The 18162-nt window shown below is 42.2% G+C and overlaps 1 protein-coding gene across 1 annotated transcript in view; it reads left to right on the forward strand.

The window, feature by feature from the left end:
- LOC115098645 (atrial natriuretic peptide receptor 1-like) overlaps nt 1-18162 on the forward strand; it is a 264895-nt gene that overhangs the window by 198644 nt on the left and 48089 nt on the right. The window lies entirely within an intron of this gene.

The raw sequence follows: 18162 nt of genomic DNA on the forward strand, positions 1-18162 counted from the left end.
TACTGGAAGGATTGCTTGATCTGGGACTTTTAGTAACCTCTGTCAAATACCTTTTAACCATATCTTTTGGCAAAATATGAGATACTTTGGGAAAATTAACAAAACAAAGATTTTTCCCACACATTAACAGGGTCATTCATAAAATTGCAATAGGGCCTTATGGCGCAATAATAGGCTCTAATGCTTGTTATATTGTGTATATCACACAATATCACCGTGATAGTGCATCTGATACATTGCCCCTATTTTCCCCCTTTAAACTGGTACAGGGCCCTCTTTAATTCCCCTTGTGAGTTAGAGTTCTGTGAGTGGGGCCCACAGAGAGGAATAAGAGCTGGGAGCCAATTAGGGATAGTCATCCCAGGCGCAGGTCTCAAGGAGGAAGGCAGCTCCTGTAGAATATTGCTGTCCAAACCCAGAGCTGTAATGAAGCTGTGTGAGTACTGAGGGAAATGGTAGTAACTGTGAGTAATTGGAGTATACTGTTCTAAGAACCTGGCAAGTACCCAAAAACTAATTCTATCCCATGCTACTGTTGCTAGTAATAGCAGTGGCTATTTTCTAAGTCAACTTAATTAATAGCAGGTAATGGACTTCTCCTCCAAGAACTTATCCAATCCTTTCTTAAACACAGCTATACTAACTGCATTAACCACATCTTCTGGCAACAAATTCCAGAGTTTAATTGTGCGTTGAGTGAAAAAGAACTTTCTCCAATTAGTTTTAAATGTGCCACATGCTAACTTCATGGAGTGGCCCCTAGTCTTTCTATTATCCGAAAGAGTAAAAAGCCGATTCACATCTACCCGTTCTAGACCTCTCATGATTTTAAATACCTCTATCATATCCCCCCTCAGCTGTCTCTTCTCCAAGCTGAAAGGTCCTAACCTCTTTAGTCTTTCCTCATGGGGAGCTGTTCCATTCCCCTTATCATTTTGGTAGCCCTTCTCTGTACCTTCTCCATCGCAATTATATCTTTTTTGAGATGCGGCGACCAGAATTGTATACAGTATTCAAGGTGCGGTCTCACCATGGAGCAATATAGAGGCATTATGACATTTTCCGTTTTATTCACCATTCCCTTTCTAATAATTCCCAACATTCTGTTTGCTTTTTTGGCTGCCACAGCACACTGAACCGACAATTTCAATGTGTTATCCACTATGAACCCTAGATCTCTTTCTTGCGTAGTAGTACCTAATATGGAACCTAGCATTGTATAACTATAGCATGGGTTATTTTTCCTAAATGCATCACCTTGCACTTATCCACATTAAATTTCATCTGCCATTTTGATGCCCAATTTTCCAGTCTCACAAGGTCTTCCTGCAATTTATCACAATCTGCTCTTGATTTAACTACTCTGAACAGTTTTGTATCATCGCAAATTTGATTACCTCACTTGTCGTATTTCTTTCCAGATCATTTATAAATATATTGAAAAGTAAGGGTCCCAATACAGATCCCTGAGGCATGCCACTGCCCACTCCCTTCCACTGAGAAAATTGTCCATTTAATCCTACTCTCTGTTTCCTGTCTTTTAGCCAATTTGTAATCCACAAAAGGACATCGCCACCTATACCTTGACTTTTTTATTTTTCCTAGAAGCCTCTCATGAGGAACTTTATCAAATGCTTTCTGAAAATCCAAGTACACTATATCTACTGGGTCACCTTTATCCACATGTTTATTAACTCCCTCAAAAAAGTGAAGCAGATTTGTGAGGCAAGACCTAAGGCAATAAGACCTAAGACCTAAGGCAAGACCTAAGGCAATTAGGTAAAGCCATGCTGACTTTGTTCCATTAAACCATGTCTTTCTATATGTTCTGTGATTTTGATGTTTAGAACATTTTCCACTATTTTTTCTGGCACTGAAGTCAGGCTAACTGGTCTGTAGTTTCCCGGATTGCCCCTGGAGCCCTTTTTAAATATGGGGGTTATATTAGCTATCCTCCAGTCTTCAGGTACAATGGATGATTTTAATGATAGGTTGTAAATTTTTACTAATAGGTCTGAAATTTCATTTTTTAGTTCCTTCAGAACTCTGGGGTGTATACCATCCGGTCCAGGTGATTTACTACTCTTAAGTTTGTCAATCAGGTCTATCACATCTTCTAGGTTCACCGTGATTTGGTTCAGTCCATCTGAATCATTACCCATGAAAACCTTCTCCAGTACGGGTACCTCCCCAACATCCTCTTCAGTAAACACCGAAGCAAAGAAATCATTTAATCTTTCCGCAATGGCCTTGTCTTCTCTAAGTGTCCCTTTAACCCCTCAATCATCTAACGATCCAACTGACTCCCTCACAGGCTTTCTGCTTTGGATATATTTTAAAAAGTTTTTACTGTGAGTTTTTGCCTCTACGGCCAACTTCTTTTCAAATTCTCTCTTAGCCTGTCTTATCAATGTCTTACATTTAACTTGGCAACGTTTATGCATTATCCTATTTTCTTCTGTTGGATCCTTCTTCCAATTTTTGAATGAAGATGTTTTGGCTAAAATAGCTTCTTTCACCTCCGCTTTTAACCATGCCGGTAATCGTTTTGCCTTCTTTCCACCTTTCTTAATGTGTGGAATACATCTGGATTGTGCTTCTAGGATGGTCCTTCCCACATATTGTGTCATGCGTGGGCCTTTTTATCTAAAGCATTGCTCAGAGAAAAATCCCAATGCCCTTCCGGAGGAAGTATTGAAGTCCAAAACTGTGAAGCACTTCAAAGGGGCGTGGGATAAACATTGTGGATCCATCAGGTCCAGAGGACACGTATAAAATAGCAGGTAGCAAAACACTGCACGGAGCAGCAGTAGCCACAGAGGCATTCACGGAGCGGGATGCCAGTGGCCAGTGGTAGGTGTTCCACCTTCATGGAGCAGAAGGATGAAGGGCTGTCATCTTCCAATTAAATTAAAAAAAAAACAAAAAAACAGGGATGGGATCCATCAGGTCTAGAGGATGCATATAAAGAGCAGGTAGTAAAACACTGCACGGAGCGGCAGTAGCCACAGAGGCATTCACGGAGTGGGATGCCAGTGGCCAGTGGTAGGTGGTAGGTGTCCACCTTCACGGAGCGGAAGGATGAAGGGCAACCATCTCCCAATTAAAAAAAAAAGAAAAAAACAGGGATGGGTTCATGGGCTATAGGTATTACCAATTATTAGGCTTTTCAATATTTGATGATAGTTAATGTGACTTTCAAGGCATACTTCACTTTCAATGCATATCCAGCATAGCTCCCTGCTTCAACGACAGGGGAGAAGAAAAACTAATACTTCACACATATCCAGCATTGCCCTCTGCTTCATGGCAGAGAGCTATGCTGCCGCTTACCCAACTAATCAAACTTAATATTTCACTTGGAAGCAGCTCCATCACTGCTCTCTACATTAATAGTGGGGGTGAAAGGGAATTAGAACATAAAGTTACTAAGAGCCAAGAGAAACAGATAAGTATGAGAAAAAATAAGTGTGAAGCTTGCTGGGCAGACTGGATGGACCGACTGGTCTTCTTCTGCAGTCATTTCTATGTTTCTATGTTTCAGAGGGAAGGAAAATGTTTGTGTATATGTAGCCTGCTAAAAGTTTGGAAACTAGGCAGCCCGCAGAAGAGAGAAGAATAGTATCTGTGTAAATTGCAGAGACTTGTGATGAGGACCTGTGATTCTAAAAGGTACAGAACCTAAGGGCCCTGTCACTCTAAAACCAATTACAGAGTGCAGGAATGTAGCGAGCACAGAGGCCTGTGAAAAAATGTGGAGCTCAGAAAGTGACACTGAAGAGAAAAAAAAAAACACAGTTTAAATGTTTCAGGTAGAGAGGAAACTGATTCATGGGTCTGGTTGCAGGGACAGCTAGAAAGTGGTAGTTTTAAACCAGCTAAAAGAGAAGCTCTGCTGGAGATAGGCTTTTTTTTTTTTTTTTTTTACATTTTTTTCCTTGAGAAAGAAAAGGGAATGAAACAGTGGTGCAGCAATGCTGTGCTGAGCAGGGTGTACATTAAGAACATAAGAAATTGGCATGCTGGGTCAGACCAAGGGTCCATCAAGCCCAGCATCCTGTTTCCAACAGAGGCCAAACCAGGCCACAAGAACCTGGCAATTACCGAAACACTAAGAAGATCCCATGCTACTGATGCAATTAATAGCAGTGGCTATTCCCTAAGTAAACTTGATTAATAGCCGTTAATGGACTTCTTCTCCAAGAACCCATCCAAACCTTTTTTGTAGCCCTGGAAAAGCTACCAGAATGGGCTGTGAGTGTGGTAAATGGAAACAGGGTACAGCCCTTTTCCAGCAAGCAAGCTACTCTGCAGTTCAAGGAGTGGAGCACCAGAATGCAGCACTCTGAGATCATGTCTGAAGAAAGTTGGCAAGCATTATGTCAGAGACTCCTAGAAATGCAGAGGAAGCTACAGGAGAGCCTCACAAAGCACCAGCTTGCCGTAGCTTGATTTTTTTTTATTCCACTTTTTGGCACTTCAAAGCAGGTTACATTCAAGTACTGTAGGTATTTCCCTATCCCAAAGGACTTACAATCTATCTAATTTTGTACCTGAGGCAATGGAAGGTAAAGTGACTTATTCAAGATCACAAGGAGAAACAGGGGGATTTGAATCCTCATTTTTGTAGCCCGCTGCTCTAACCACTACGCTACTCTTGGAAAGCAGTTAGGGCTATTATTCAATCCTGTTTAGAAAAGAACACATGTGGCCTGGGAGCTGAGAATGTCACTGCAGAGAACTCATTGGAAGCCCAGCAGCCAATTGGCATTACAGGTGATCTTGAAGAAGACCCTGTAGTGTGCCCAAACACTACTGCGAGTTTAGGCTATTCCAATGAGAAGCCCAGAGAAGGGTATGTGAAAAACTCTGAGGGGTCACAGGAAGAGGCAGTATTAGAAAGTTGGAGGTCAGAACTACAGGAGTCCCAAGGAAGACCCTGTACGGTACCCAAACACTATTGGGAGTCTGGAGACAATCCCATGAGAAGTCCAGAGAGAGAGGGCATGGAAAGGCAAGTGAGAGACACCATGGAGAGCCCAGAGGGTGGCGCCATGAAGACTCCAGTGATTGAAGCTGTGGAGGAGATAGCAATTGGCGTGGGCAAGTGGCCAGAGTGCACGGAGAATACCAGAGGAATCACTAATGGAGGCACCATAGCCAGTCCAATAAGTTCTGCTGGGGTGGAATTTGAATATGGAGCCAGCAACAGACTTGGTTAAAGGACTGGGTTGCACGCTGTACATTGGGTGGTGGTTATAAGGTGGTCTAGTGTAACCCTGATAGGTGGGGGTGAGCACAACCCTAGAACCCTGACCCCATGCCTAATTGGTGGGAGGCCAGATAAGAGGGGTTGGGGATGTGAGGCACTCCCCTGGATGGGATACAGGGGGAGTGAAAATACTCAGACCAATGGGTCCAAGCTGGGGGGGGGGGCGGGTATGTGAATCAGTGCCTCTATGTTCCCCCTTAAACCGGTGCAGGACCAGGCTAGATGCCTGGTCCTACTGGTCTACTTTAATTAATTTAATAATACTGAGAATATTACATCGTCTGAAACCATTACTAATAATACAGGACTTCCACACTATCTTACAAACACTAATATTTTCAAACTTAGACTACTGCAACTCCCTGTACTAGGCCTACCCTCAGGACTACTAAAACCTCTACATGCCTTTGCTAGACTCTTGTTAGGGACAAGGACATTTGACCACATCACCCCTCGCTGATAGCACTGCACTGGCTTCCTGTACAATCCAGAATTCATTATAAAGTATTACATCTAATTTTCAATGTCATCAACAATATTAACCCATGCCTATTAGGAATGACAATTCAACACTACATACCACAGAGAGCCCTCAGATCACAAAACAAAGAACTTCTAAAGGTGTCTTCTGCTCAGAACACACACCTTAGGCAAATAAGAGACCAAATGTTTTACATAGAGGGCCCCAAATTGTGGAACACTCTTACAGAGTCATTACATCAGTTAACAGAAAGAAAAAATTTCAAATGTGAACTGAAAACATTGGCTCTTTAGAAATGCATACGATTTAATGTAAAATACCAATATGCTGACAGGCTCAGCTTCACTGTCAGTACCAGAGATAATGCTAGTAGAAAGAGCAATAAGTACTGAACAATATAAAGAGAATTATTAGAATTAGTATTTGCTGTTGTGTTGACCTAGAAAATGTATAATTATGAACATTATATATCTGCTGTTGTGTTGACCCAGATTATGTATGAATATGAACTAGAATATATAATGATGTTGTATTGACCCAGAATATGAATGTTGACCAAGAATATGAATGCTGATTTTGTAAACCGTTGTGATCTTCTTTTGGAACAATAGTATATAAAATGCCTAAATAAATAGATAAATTAAATAAAATTAGAAGGCATAAAGTGTCTTTAGTGGGATACCTAAGTACAGAGAATTACAGTAGTCCAATGACAGTAGAATTAATACCTGGACCACTGACCGAAAGTGGTTCAAATTACACATCAGGGTTGGCCAACTGTCCTGCACTGTCTATAGTTTCTTAGATCACCCCTGTAGCCCATTTTATATTTTTCTGTACTATTGGCCATCCTCAAATCTTCAGGCACAGTGGCTGATTTTAATGAAAAGTTACCAATTGCTAGTAATAGGTCTGCAATTTCATATTTGAGTTCTTTTATAATTATGATGTGAATACCATCTGGTCCTGATGATTTCTTAATCTTTAGTTTGCAAGTTGCTCTATTACATCTTCCAGTTTCACAGTTATTTTCTTTAGTTCCTCTGACTCATCACTTTGAAAGACTGATACAGGTATGGTATCGCTCCAACATCCTCCTCAGTCAAGACCAAAGCAAAGAATTCATTTAATTTTTCTGCTATGGCTCTGTCCTCTTAAGCATCCTTTATAGCCCTCAGTCATCTGGTGAACCAACTGACTCCCCCACAGGTTTCTTGCTTCTTTTACTTTCATTGCAAGTTTCTTTTCAAATTTTTTTCTTGGCCTGCCTTATTAATTTTTACATCTAACTTGCTGGTGTTTATGTTCTTTCCTATTCTTCTCCTGGCATAGAAGAGTAGAATAAATAAAAACAAAGTAAATAAATAATATTTAGAACAGTAGTCTAAGAATCAGGAAAGCCAAGGTTCGAATTCTGCTGATTGTTGCGCCGGGAAGTGGACCCTTGGCCTGGTGCAGGATTGGTAGGCTCCCTGGTCAGACCCAGAGAGCGCCTGCCACTAGGAGGCAGAGCACAGGAGGAGACAGAGGTTAGCTGGAGCTTCACCACTAGCAACCCGGGGTTCCCTCAGGTTGAGACCTTGGTTACCCGGGCCGCCTGGTCTTAGGTGGGCCTCGCAGGATCTCCATGAGATAAAGTTCAGGGGTGTGCCCACCACGAACAAGGGTGCACGGTCGATGTTCAGGTTATAGTCCAGGAGCCAGAGAAGGCCAGGTCAGAGTCTCTGAATGAAGAGCGAGGATCAAGGCCAGAGTCACAGATAGCATGGTCAGCCAAAGCAGGGGTCAATACCAGTGGTCAGTACGAGGATGGTCAGTCAGGCAAAGGTCAGGTTCCAGGTGGGTGTTGGATGTGGTCAGTGATAAGGCAGAGGTCAGTTCCAGGCAGCATGCAGACATAGTCAGTGGACAGGCAGAGGTCAGTTCCAGGTGGCGTGCAGATGTGGTCAATGGACAAAGCAGAGGTCAGTTCCGGGCAGCGTTCATACTTGGTCCAGAAAACAGGCAAAAGGTCAAATCCAGGCGGCGATCAAACGTAGTCAAAGTAATAGGCAGAGGTCAATACTGAGAAGACAGTCCGAATGGTACTACCTGGGTAGACGTAGGAACAGGAGGATGCTGGAACAGGAGACTGGAATGAGACACTGGATTAGGAAGGCAAACTAGCTATCACAATGTGATCAACCCTATTGTCAAGGCGAGGAAGTGGTGTTAGACAACTTCCTTTTAAGCAGCGATCAATCAGGGCGCGCCGCGGAGCTGGGATCAGCCCCTGGCCCTTTAAGAGGCCGGGCGATCCGCGTGCATCTAGGGGCGGGGCAGACGCCATGGAGGATGCTGAGCCCCGCCGTGAGGCCTGGTCCGGAGCGGGAGCGCAGGGGGACCGGAGACACAGCGAGCTGGAAGCGGCCATGGAGGGGACGTGCCCAGAGCTGGTGGAAGGTGTAGCGAGGTGAGCAGGCCCGGCCGCAGAGTGTACGCGGCTGGGAAGCACAACACTGATGCTGGTAATGACCTTATGCAAGTCACTTCATTGTCTAATACCTTAGGTCCAAATTTAGATTATAAGCTCTTTGAGGAGGGAAATGCAAACTGTACCCGAATATAACTCACCTTAAGCTACCAATAAAAAGCATGAACTAAATATAATAATGATTTGCCTTCCAATTTTTAAAAAATGCCCTATTTACCGGATAAGTTAGGAATTATCCGACTAATTAGCGGCTGAATATCCAGTCCCACTGAATGGCCACCACTTAGGGATGTGCCTTCTTTTGAAATGACAGACAATGTCAATGTCCTTTCATGTCATATTTTAAATTAAATGACAGAAAAAAATACAAAATTTCATCTTATTTTCTATTTTTTTATGTGTGCACTATTTGCAAATAATGTGCACTAGATCCCCAACAAAAATCATAACACAGGGGTCTCTGGAGACCTCTATGTCACACCCCTTTGCTGTCCCTGGAAGCAGCCAAAGTTCTCCCATTCACATGTCCTGCCCCAATCCCTAACCATTTCCCATTAAAAAAAAATAGCTTCCTTAACTGCCAGTACTTCCAGTACCCCTATCACTCACACTTTTGAAACCCCCCCCCCCCCCCAGACTTGCCAACTCTGCCCTTGTGGTCTAGTGGGGACCCAGTATAAAGCCTCTGCTCCTGGATCTGGCAACAGGCATTCTTCAAAATGGCACCTGCTGGCGCTTTGTCCCTATCATGTAACAGGGGCTACCTGTGCTAATGGGTAATCCCTGTCACATGATAGAGGCAAAGGTTGCCTGGTACCATTTTGGAAAATGGCAGCCACCAGGTCTAGGAGAGGAGAGGTTGCTCCGGGCCCTCACTAGACTTCCAAAGTTAGCTTGATGAGTTTATCTGGATAAATTTGCTATCCAGACTGTGTCTGAATATGTACCTCAGTATGAATGTACTCAACAGTTGAGAAGAGCAATCAGGCTGCTTTATTTGGCACACTACTTTTTCTTTTTGTATCAATTATGCAACCAGGAACATTCTCTCACTTGGCTGCATTCTAAAGCTGCCTACTGTAAGGACATGAAAGTTGTCCTTTTAACTTCCCGCAGGGTGGCAATATCCATCTATAAAGAAGAAAACAAAGAGAGTAAGATCCTGGCAGCTTAAAACTATTATAACATTAGATATTATCATCAAGTGTTGTCTCATTTCAATCATACTGAGCAAGCAATCAATAGGGTACACTGTCTAGCAAACTCAATGCATTAGAACCATTAGCCTTGAATGTAACGGACATGTCCCCTGCTGCCCTGATCATATTTATTGATTCTATAATTGAATGAAATCAAGTCAGCTTTTTATTTCACTGCGATCTTAATGTACTTGATTACAGTTATTTATGGCACTTACCTATGACTGATGATATGGAGTTGAGAGGCAGTGAATACTTCCTAGCTGTCGAGCGCAGCTTTTAGGATTTTTGTGCTGCAAATGATGAGTAACACTAATACTATAATTACTTGGTATAAAAATATAATTTATACCAGCATACTTTGAGGTTATATACTGTGCTCTGCAGAGCAGGTTAAGTAGCATGGAGTTAGAAATTATCTTGACTGATATATTCAACTGGAAGCATCAATTGTAGCCATATCGTAGCCGAAGAACATAAGTGTCGTTCTGAATCAGACCCATGAGATACCAGGTTTGGACTTGGAAGATCCAGCATTGTGTTTGTTATTGCAAGAGGAGGTGAATAAATGGACATATGTCAGGATTATCCAGATGCATTGTGTGGAATATAATCATCCAAGTAGGGAAAGGAAGGCCTACTCTATGATTTATAAACATCCTGCCTTGGTTGATCTAGTTAAAAAACCAGACACAGATCACTATGATTTGGAAATCTTTTCTCATCATTTTATATACCCCAAAATGAGGTTACAGAAGTGACACTAGAATTTGATTTTTTTTTTTGTGTGGTGAGTTGTAAAGTGAAATGTATTTCTTCTGTTACATGATTTTATTTATTTTCATTTAATTATCAGCCTATTGGGATAGCTCCAAGTGGTGTACAATAAATAAATCAGTTAAAATGCAATATCAAAACTAGATAGACAAACATCAATAGCAATTCCTAATAGCAAAAGAGAACTTTCAGGGGTCTTTTAATTGTGGATTGCCTTAGGGTTGATCTTAGGGCTGTGGCCATTTCTGTTCAATATTTTTGTGAGTGATATAGCAGAGGGATTAGCAGGAAAAATGTGTTTATTTGCGTAAGACACTATGATCTGCAACTGAGTGGATACCCCCAAGGGAGCAGACAGAATGAGAAGTGTTCTAAGAAAGCTTGAAGCCATGCCTCTGAAAATATATAGACATAGTGGAAGCTGTCAAGAGAGAGGCTATAAAAGTGATGCAGGGTCTGCACCCATATTCTTATGAAATTAGACTTAATGAGCTCATTTTTCCTTCTCCGTAGGGAATGGATATTAGGTAGTTTTGGGGGTTTTTTTTAACCTGTACGGCTGCATTACAGCAACTTCAGCAGCAGGAGAGAGAGAATATGGAGCAGCTAAATCCATCAGATGCAGAGGAAGGCTCCAGTAAGCAAACAGAGGCCAGAGGCAAAGGAGTCAAGTGTTAGGCCAGCTTGTGAGGCTTCCGATTTAGGAGATGAGAGAGGTCCAGTGCAGCTCACATTAGCACAATATCCTTATGAGCAATCTGAATTAAAAAAAAAAAAAAGGCTGCTTTCAGTATCATTGGTTTGAAAAGCATGGATGGTTAGAATACTCTGTCCTAGAAAATGCTGCATTTTTATTTGCATGATAAAATTTTAGATCAAAACAGAACAGATATGACATGGATGTACTGATTAAGTATGGCTTTGAAACTGGAAGAAAGCATTAGATTACGTTAGAGCAGCGGTTCTCAACCAGTGTGTTGCCAAGCACATGCAGGTGTGTTGCCACACTTCTCAGTCCCCCATTCGTCCAGCTGCTCCCCTTTAATCCCGGTGAGATACAAACTCTTCTTCCGTCCATGCTTGAAATGCTGATAGCCCTGGTAGAACGCAGTAGGATAGCTGGAGTCAGTAGGACTAGTAGCATGGTCTATTTTTCCCACTCCTACAGCCCGGAAGAGGAAGTGGTGTTCAGCTGCCCGTGCGTGGGAAGAAGAGACCATGGTACTTTACAAGTGCAAGCAGCATCGGCCCGGAGCAAAAAGAGGAACAAAGTCAGCCCCCATGGCTGATGGGACACCTTTCTTGAGGCCGCAAGTGTTGGAAGAAGAGTAGGATGCTGCTGCCGCTGCCACCAGTTGTTCTTTGGTTGGGGGTGGGGGGGAGAAGAGAGAGTGTGAGTGAATGAGCATGTGTGTTTGAGACAGCATGTATGTATGTGTGTGATTGAGAGCCTGTGTGTGTATGTATGTGAGAGAGATTCTGTGTGTGTGTGTGTGAGAGAGAGCACGTGTGTGTGTGTGTGTGAGAGCACGTGTATGTGTGTGTATGAGAGAGCGAGCATGTGTGTGTGTGTGTGTGTGATTGACATCCTTTATGTATGAGAGACACAGCATGTATTAAGTGTGTAATTGAGAGCCTGTATGTGTGAGAGAGAGCATGTGTATGTATGATTAAGAGCCTGCGTAATCGATTTTAAAAGGAGTGCGCACATGGACGCGCCGATTTTATAACATGCGCATGCTGGTGCGCGCATGTTATAAAATTTCATGGACACTTCTGCGTGTCCATGTGTGGGCGGCATGCGCGGGGGGGAGGGGTGAATTTTAGTAAACTACACGTGGTGAAACAATCAAACCTGCCCCAGTTCCCTCTCAGTCTGCTCCAATTAAGGAGTGGACTGGAAGGGAACTTTCCTATCCCTAACCTTACCTTTCCTACTTCTTCCTCTCTCCTCCCTGACCCCTAACCTAACCCTAACTATCCCCATTTTTTTTTTGTTTTTTTTACTTACTGCTCTGTCGAAGCAGAACCAACTTCCTTGTGCTGGCCGGCTGCCGGCGTGCACTTCCCTGGGACAGCAGCTAATGGTGTTGTCCCAACCTGTCCCCACCCTCTCCACCCATCCCCGCTCCCCGGCCCGCCCCTTCTGACAGGCCCGCACTTGTGCGCTTTTTGGGGTTTATGTGCATGTTGGGCCTGTTGTAAAACACATGAGGCACGCACAAGGCCCAGCCATGCCCGTAAACCCCGAAATTTACATGCATGGGCCCTTGAAAATATATCTGTGTGTGTATAAGTAAGAGAGAGAGAGAATATGTGTGTCTGTGTGTGATTGAGAGCCTGTATAGGTGAGAGAGAGCATGTGAATATGTGATTGAGAGCCTGTGTGTGAAAAAAAGAGAGACAGCATGTATGTATATGTAAGAGCCTATGTAAGTGAGAAAGAGAGCATGTGTATATGCGTGTGACTGAGAGCCAGTGTGAGGGAAATAGCTTGTGTTTGACTGAGAGAGAGGAGAAAGTTGCAAGCAACCACCCCCCCCCCCCCCCCCCCCCCCCCACTAATTCAAAATAATCTCAGGGCACTTGAATATCACATGTTTCTAGGTATGGAGAGCAAATTATCCTTATTATTTTTAATTATTTGGTCTTTGTGTCTGCTGTTTTAAAATATTTTATTGGTGTCTTGAAATGTTTTATTTGAGTTTTTAATTATTGGATATTCTATTCATCAGCTATTTTGAAATAATCTGTTCTTTATATTAGTATTTCTTGATTTGTTTTATGAGGACTGGTGATGTTTCTCTTTTTCATTTGTTACACTCACTGCATACACTCATGGTTGAAGATTTGGCAGCTGGGATTTGATACCAATAAGTGCAGAGTCATGCATCTGGGATGTGGTAATCCAAAAGAGCTATATGCAATGGGGGTGAAAGCCTGATGTGCACAGACCAAGAAAGGAATCTTGGGGGTGATAGTGCCTGGGAATCTGAAGATGGCAAAGCAATGTGACAAGGTGATAGCTAAAGTCAGAAGAATGCTGGGCTGCATAGAGAGAGGGATAATGAGTAAGAAAAAGGAGGTGTACAAGTCCTTATTGTGGCCTCACCTGGAGTATTATTGGGCCGATACAGTACAGTGTGCTCTTGACCTCCCCAAGACTTGCCAAAAGTCCCTGGTGGTCCAGCGAGGGTCCTGGAGTTATCTCCTGCAATCGGGCCGTTGGCTGCCGGGATTCAAAATGGCGCCGATAGCCTTTGCCTTTACTATGTCACAGGGGCTATCGGTGCCATTGGTCGGCCCCTGTCACATGGTAGAAGCACAAGATGGCACCGGCCATCCATTGCTCCTACCATGTCACAGGGGCCGACCAATGGCACCGGTAGCCCCTGTGACATAGTAAGGGCAAAGGCTATTGGCGCCATTTTGAATACCGGCAGCTGACAGCCCGAGTGCAGATCGCTGCTGGACCACCAGGGACTTTTGGCAAGTCTTGGGGGGGTCAGGAGGGTGGGGGGTTGTATGGTACATTAAATTTAAAGGGTTGGGATGGGTTTTTTTGGGAAACAAATACATATCTAACTAATGAACGGATCGGGGTCTCCCGAGAACGGATGCAACGGATTTGGGTCCCGACGAATCCGAATACCGAATGGGACGAATCCGTCCCTGCTGCACATCCCTATTATACAGACCTTCAGATATCTGAAAGGTATTAATGATATACAAATTTAAATCCTTTCCGTTGGAAAAGAAACTGTAGAACTAGGGGTCACAAAATGAAACTCCTGGAGGGGAGGGGAGGGGGGGGGGGTCGACTCAGAACCAACATCAGGAAATATTTCTTCATGGCGAGGGTAGTGGATGCCTGGAATGTCCTCCCAGAAGAAGTGATAAGGAAGAAAACAAATGATTTCAAAAGGGAATGGGATAGACACTGCGGATCTCTATATGATAGATGTTGGATATGAAAAAAGGGGGGCATGGGGGTAATCTGCATAGAGTGGCAGTCACTACCCTTAATAGAAAGAATGGGGGTAACTTGCACAGAACGGTATTTATTACTAATAGCACCTTGCTGGGCAGACTGGATGGACCATTTGGTCTTTATATGCTGTCATCACTATTATTTTTTCAGGATCCTCTGTATTTGCAGGAGGAGCTATGTTCAGGAAATGCAAAATCCTGATAAACTCGCTGCAGTCCTGAAAGCATGCTTTATATATTTTGTTTATTCTGTTATACAATATCTTTGTTTTTCTTTACCTGTACTTTTACCATCAGCAAAATACAATAAATGCTTAAAATAACCTATAGTATGTCTATTGTACCTTGAGAAGTTCATGCTTGGAGGGAAGAGGTAATTGTGATTTTTTAATGTATCTATCAAAATCTTGGTGGTGGGAGGAAGAGGACAGTGGAAGGATCTATGATCCCATTCCCCAGAAACAATTAGAGGCTGTTCTTTTTGGAGAGGCATTTGGGGATTGAGCCATTTTGTAATTTTTTTTTTATGTTTAAATTCTGTGATGTTTTTATTTTGTATTTCTTATGTTATTTTTATGCATGTAATACTGTACTCTGCACTAAACACTATTCTGTTGGAAGTCACAGAATATAAGAATCTTAATAAATAAATACATCTTTTTTAAGTACCTAGCAATGCCCCTGGGATGGGGCCAGGTTGGGGAACCCATGTCTTTGGCTGGAAGGAAGAATTCTTGGGAGGACAATGAATATACCTCATTTTGTTCCAGAGAGAGTTTTGGAGAACTGTGAGCTAGAGAGGATTTTGTTCTTGATGGGAGCTTGCATGGAAAAGAGCTGCCCATTTGAAAAAGGATCCAAAGAAATTGTTGACTGCAGATGAGTCAACCAGTAGCCTTGCCAGAGAGTGAAGCTAGAGATATGTAGAGAGTTCCAAACCTATAAATGTGACTTATCTGTGAGTGCAGCACAGTGTGTTTGAAAGAAACGGAGACGTGATTTTTGGACTTTGTTGCACTATCAACTGGGGTATCGTTGTTTATGGACTTTGTTTTACCCGCTCGTCTTTGCCAGTGAAGTTTTTTATTTTGAACATTTGGGGAGTTTTTGGTGCCTGAACTGGACTGGACTGATGTGGAAGAAACCCCCAGAGAAGGTCATGGGGCCTGTTCTTGGCTGTGACCTATAAGCCCCTGTGCCCGGGATCAGGTGGGGGCAGGGTCTATACATATACACACACTCACAGTTCATCTCTCTCTTTCTAAAAATGAAAGAGGAATTTTCATAAAAATGAGAGAGGTATTTTTCACCCAAGCAAATACTAATTTGCTAAGGTAACCTGACTGTCTGAATATTGTGCAGCCTTTATCGGCAAAAAGTACACAGCCCTGAGGGGTTGACACACTCACATTTCATCTCTCTCTTTCTAAAAATGAGAGAGGAATTTTCATAAAAATGAGAGAGGTATTTTTCACCCAAGCAAATACTAATTTGCTCAGGTAACCTGACTGTCTGAATATTGTGCAGCCTTTATCGGCAAAAAGTACACAGCCCTGGGGGGTTGTTTAGATTAGAGGAGGGAAATAAGACATACAGACTACATTTCAAATGTACGCATGTTATTTTCAAGGGAAAAAAAATATCTACAGAAACGCCGGGTGCAAATCTCTACAGGAAATTTTCCACAGGACGTTTTTTTCAAAGTGAAAGTCTGTTAAAACTTTCCCTTTGAAAACTGGTGCAAAGCACGTGTTTGGTTTTTAATTCTCTTGCTGTCCTCATACATGAACATTTTGTAATTAAAGAACGTGTTGGGAATGATATGGAAAAGGCATCATACTCATTTCATTCACTCATCTTACTTCTGATATTCGCATGATTGCAGCATCCATCATCTTGCTTAATTTTAATAAACTGGAAAGGGGAATGTTCTGTGTCCGAAACAAAATTCAGCGCAAAAAAATTTAGCATGCTTAATTTCCTGAAGCATGCTGCTATCTAATCTTATTTCTGTCAGTTATTGAAAGGGGCTTAGGGCAGGGGTTATTGTTTGACATCTTTAATGACTTCAACAGCTGCTCACCACTCACATGAAATCAGCTCAGACCTGATAGGCTGGAGGCGGAGCTCCTGTTAGAGTTGGAGAGGTGCTTAGACCTCCCAGGGACTTGTCTCCTGGTGTTAGTCTGCAAATTGTTGATTTTAATATTTCAGAAAATTAGAGCAAGGAAATCAGCCTATTTAGGCCCAGTGGTACTACTTAATCACTTCCATTGAATTAGAGAGAACTGAGAAGATAACTAAGATCCAGCCAGGACACATTGCTAAATGTTCTCGCTATTAAGAAGCTGCAGAAAATGCATCTATGGAATAGGATGTTTTCAGTTATAGGGACTACATGGTGGAACAGTATGCCAAAAGATGAAAGAATGGAGATTCTATGAGATTTTGTATAAAATAAATGTGGCTATTTCCAGTAGATTCATTTTGGATTGTTGCAGGAATGCACGGACAGGGATATAGAAGCACAAGAATATTATTATTTAGTTTTGATGTGAAAAAGTTCAGCAAATTTTTATACGTACTGTTAATTCTTAGCTGATAATGCATTATAGTGTTGTTTGTTATGACAATAATTGCTATAACAGTTCCATCCCTATTGTCAGGTATGCTTTACACCTTCTTTGATTGGATAAATTGTTTCTATTAACACTCTATAAGATTTTTTTAATTAGGAAATTAAATTAAATGTGACACAAAAGAGTGAGAGTTAAACCTGAGTGCGCTCACAGCCTCTGTGAGGGGCGGGATAGAGGGCTGGGACAATGGAGTCCCCCATTACTGTAGAACAGTGACATCTAAGGGCCCGATTCATGGGATGGGCATTACCAGCTTTCAGAGGGGCTGCTGTCATACAGAGCACTCGGGAGAACCCACGGGTTTTCCCGCAGCTGTCCACAAACTTTACCGCCAATACAGGAAGGTGATTTGCGCCCAAAAAAATGTTGTGTGCACAACTATTGCGTATACAGGTGAATGCCCGCCAATATAAACTTAATGATGACATTAGCTATTTCTCTAATAATATAACTCCAATTAGAAACCCAATAACAACTTACCAGAGATATGAGAAAACCTTTTTGAAAAATTAACAGGAAATGGTATCAGGAACAGAACATGTCTCAGTCCTGCCAATGGGCTTCAAACAGGTACCAGAATCCAGAACTCATTGTCTAATCATTTATCATTTTCATGAAGCACTGACTAACAAAATTACCAAAGTCAACTTTCACTTTATTAACCCAAATTATTTAAAACCATAAAAATTGAGACTTTTCAACTTTTTTTTTTTCATTGTGCGTTCTGCTTATACTGTCATATGAACTACCAGTGCTGCTGGCGTGTACTGCTTAATATGGCCTATATTTCGGTGGTCTGCCTGCCTTCCTCGGGGGTCCAAGAAGTATGGCTTTAGCCTGCCCTAAGTCTCAAAACATGTTTTCTTACCACTGGGAACTTAACTGCTACAGAGATGGAGTAAGGTTTCCAGGGCTAGGTTAGTGTATAGACGAAGCTTGAGTTCTGGTGCTGAAACCTGTACTCGGGATTTATGCACAGAAAACATGCTTTCTGCTCATCAAACATGGTTTGTGCACACAGAAAAAAAAAACCCCTTTCTGCACTGATTACATTTTTTGTGCAAATAAATCATATTTTCTGCACCTAAAACCTGAGTACAGGTCCCAGCACAGTTAGGAGCACAACATGAGTAAATCAACTGAAATTACTCAGGATTTGCGAGCATAACACAATTTTGTGCTCATAGATCATATTTGATGCATAGAAAATGTGATTTGTTCACATACACATGGCTTATGTGCATAAATCATATTTGTATGAGTGTTGAGCATTTTTTTATGTACATTTTTCATTTAGCATGCTTTTTTCTTTTAAACTCCTGATGCATTAG

The sequence above is a fragment of the Rhinatrema bivittatum genome, chromosome 1 (assembly GCF_901001135.1).
Source record: "Rhinatrema bivittatum chromosome 1, aRhiBiv1.1, whole genome shotgun sequence".
Taxonomy (NCBI): Eukaryota; Metazoa; Chordata; class Amphibia; order Gymnophiona; family Rhinatrematidae; genus Rhinatrema; species Rhinatrema bivittatum.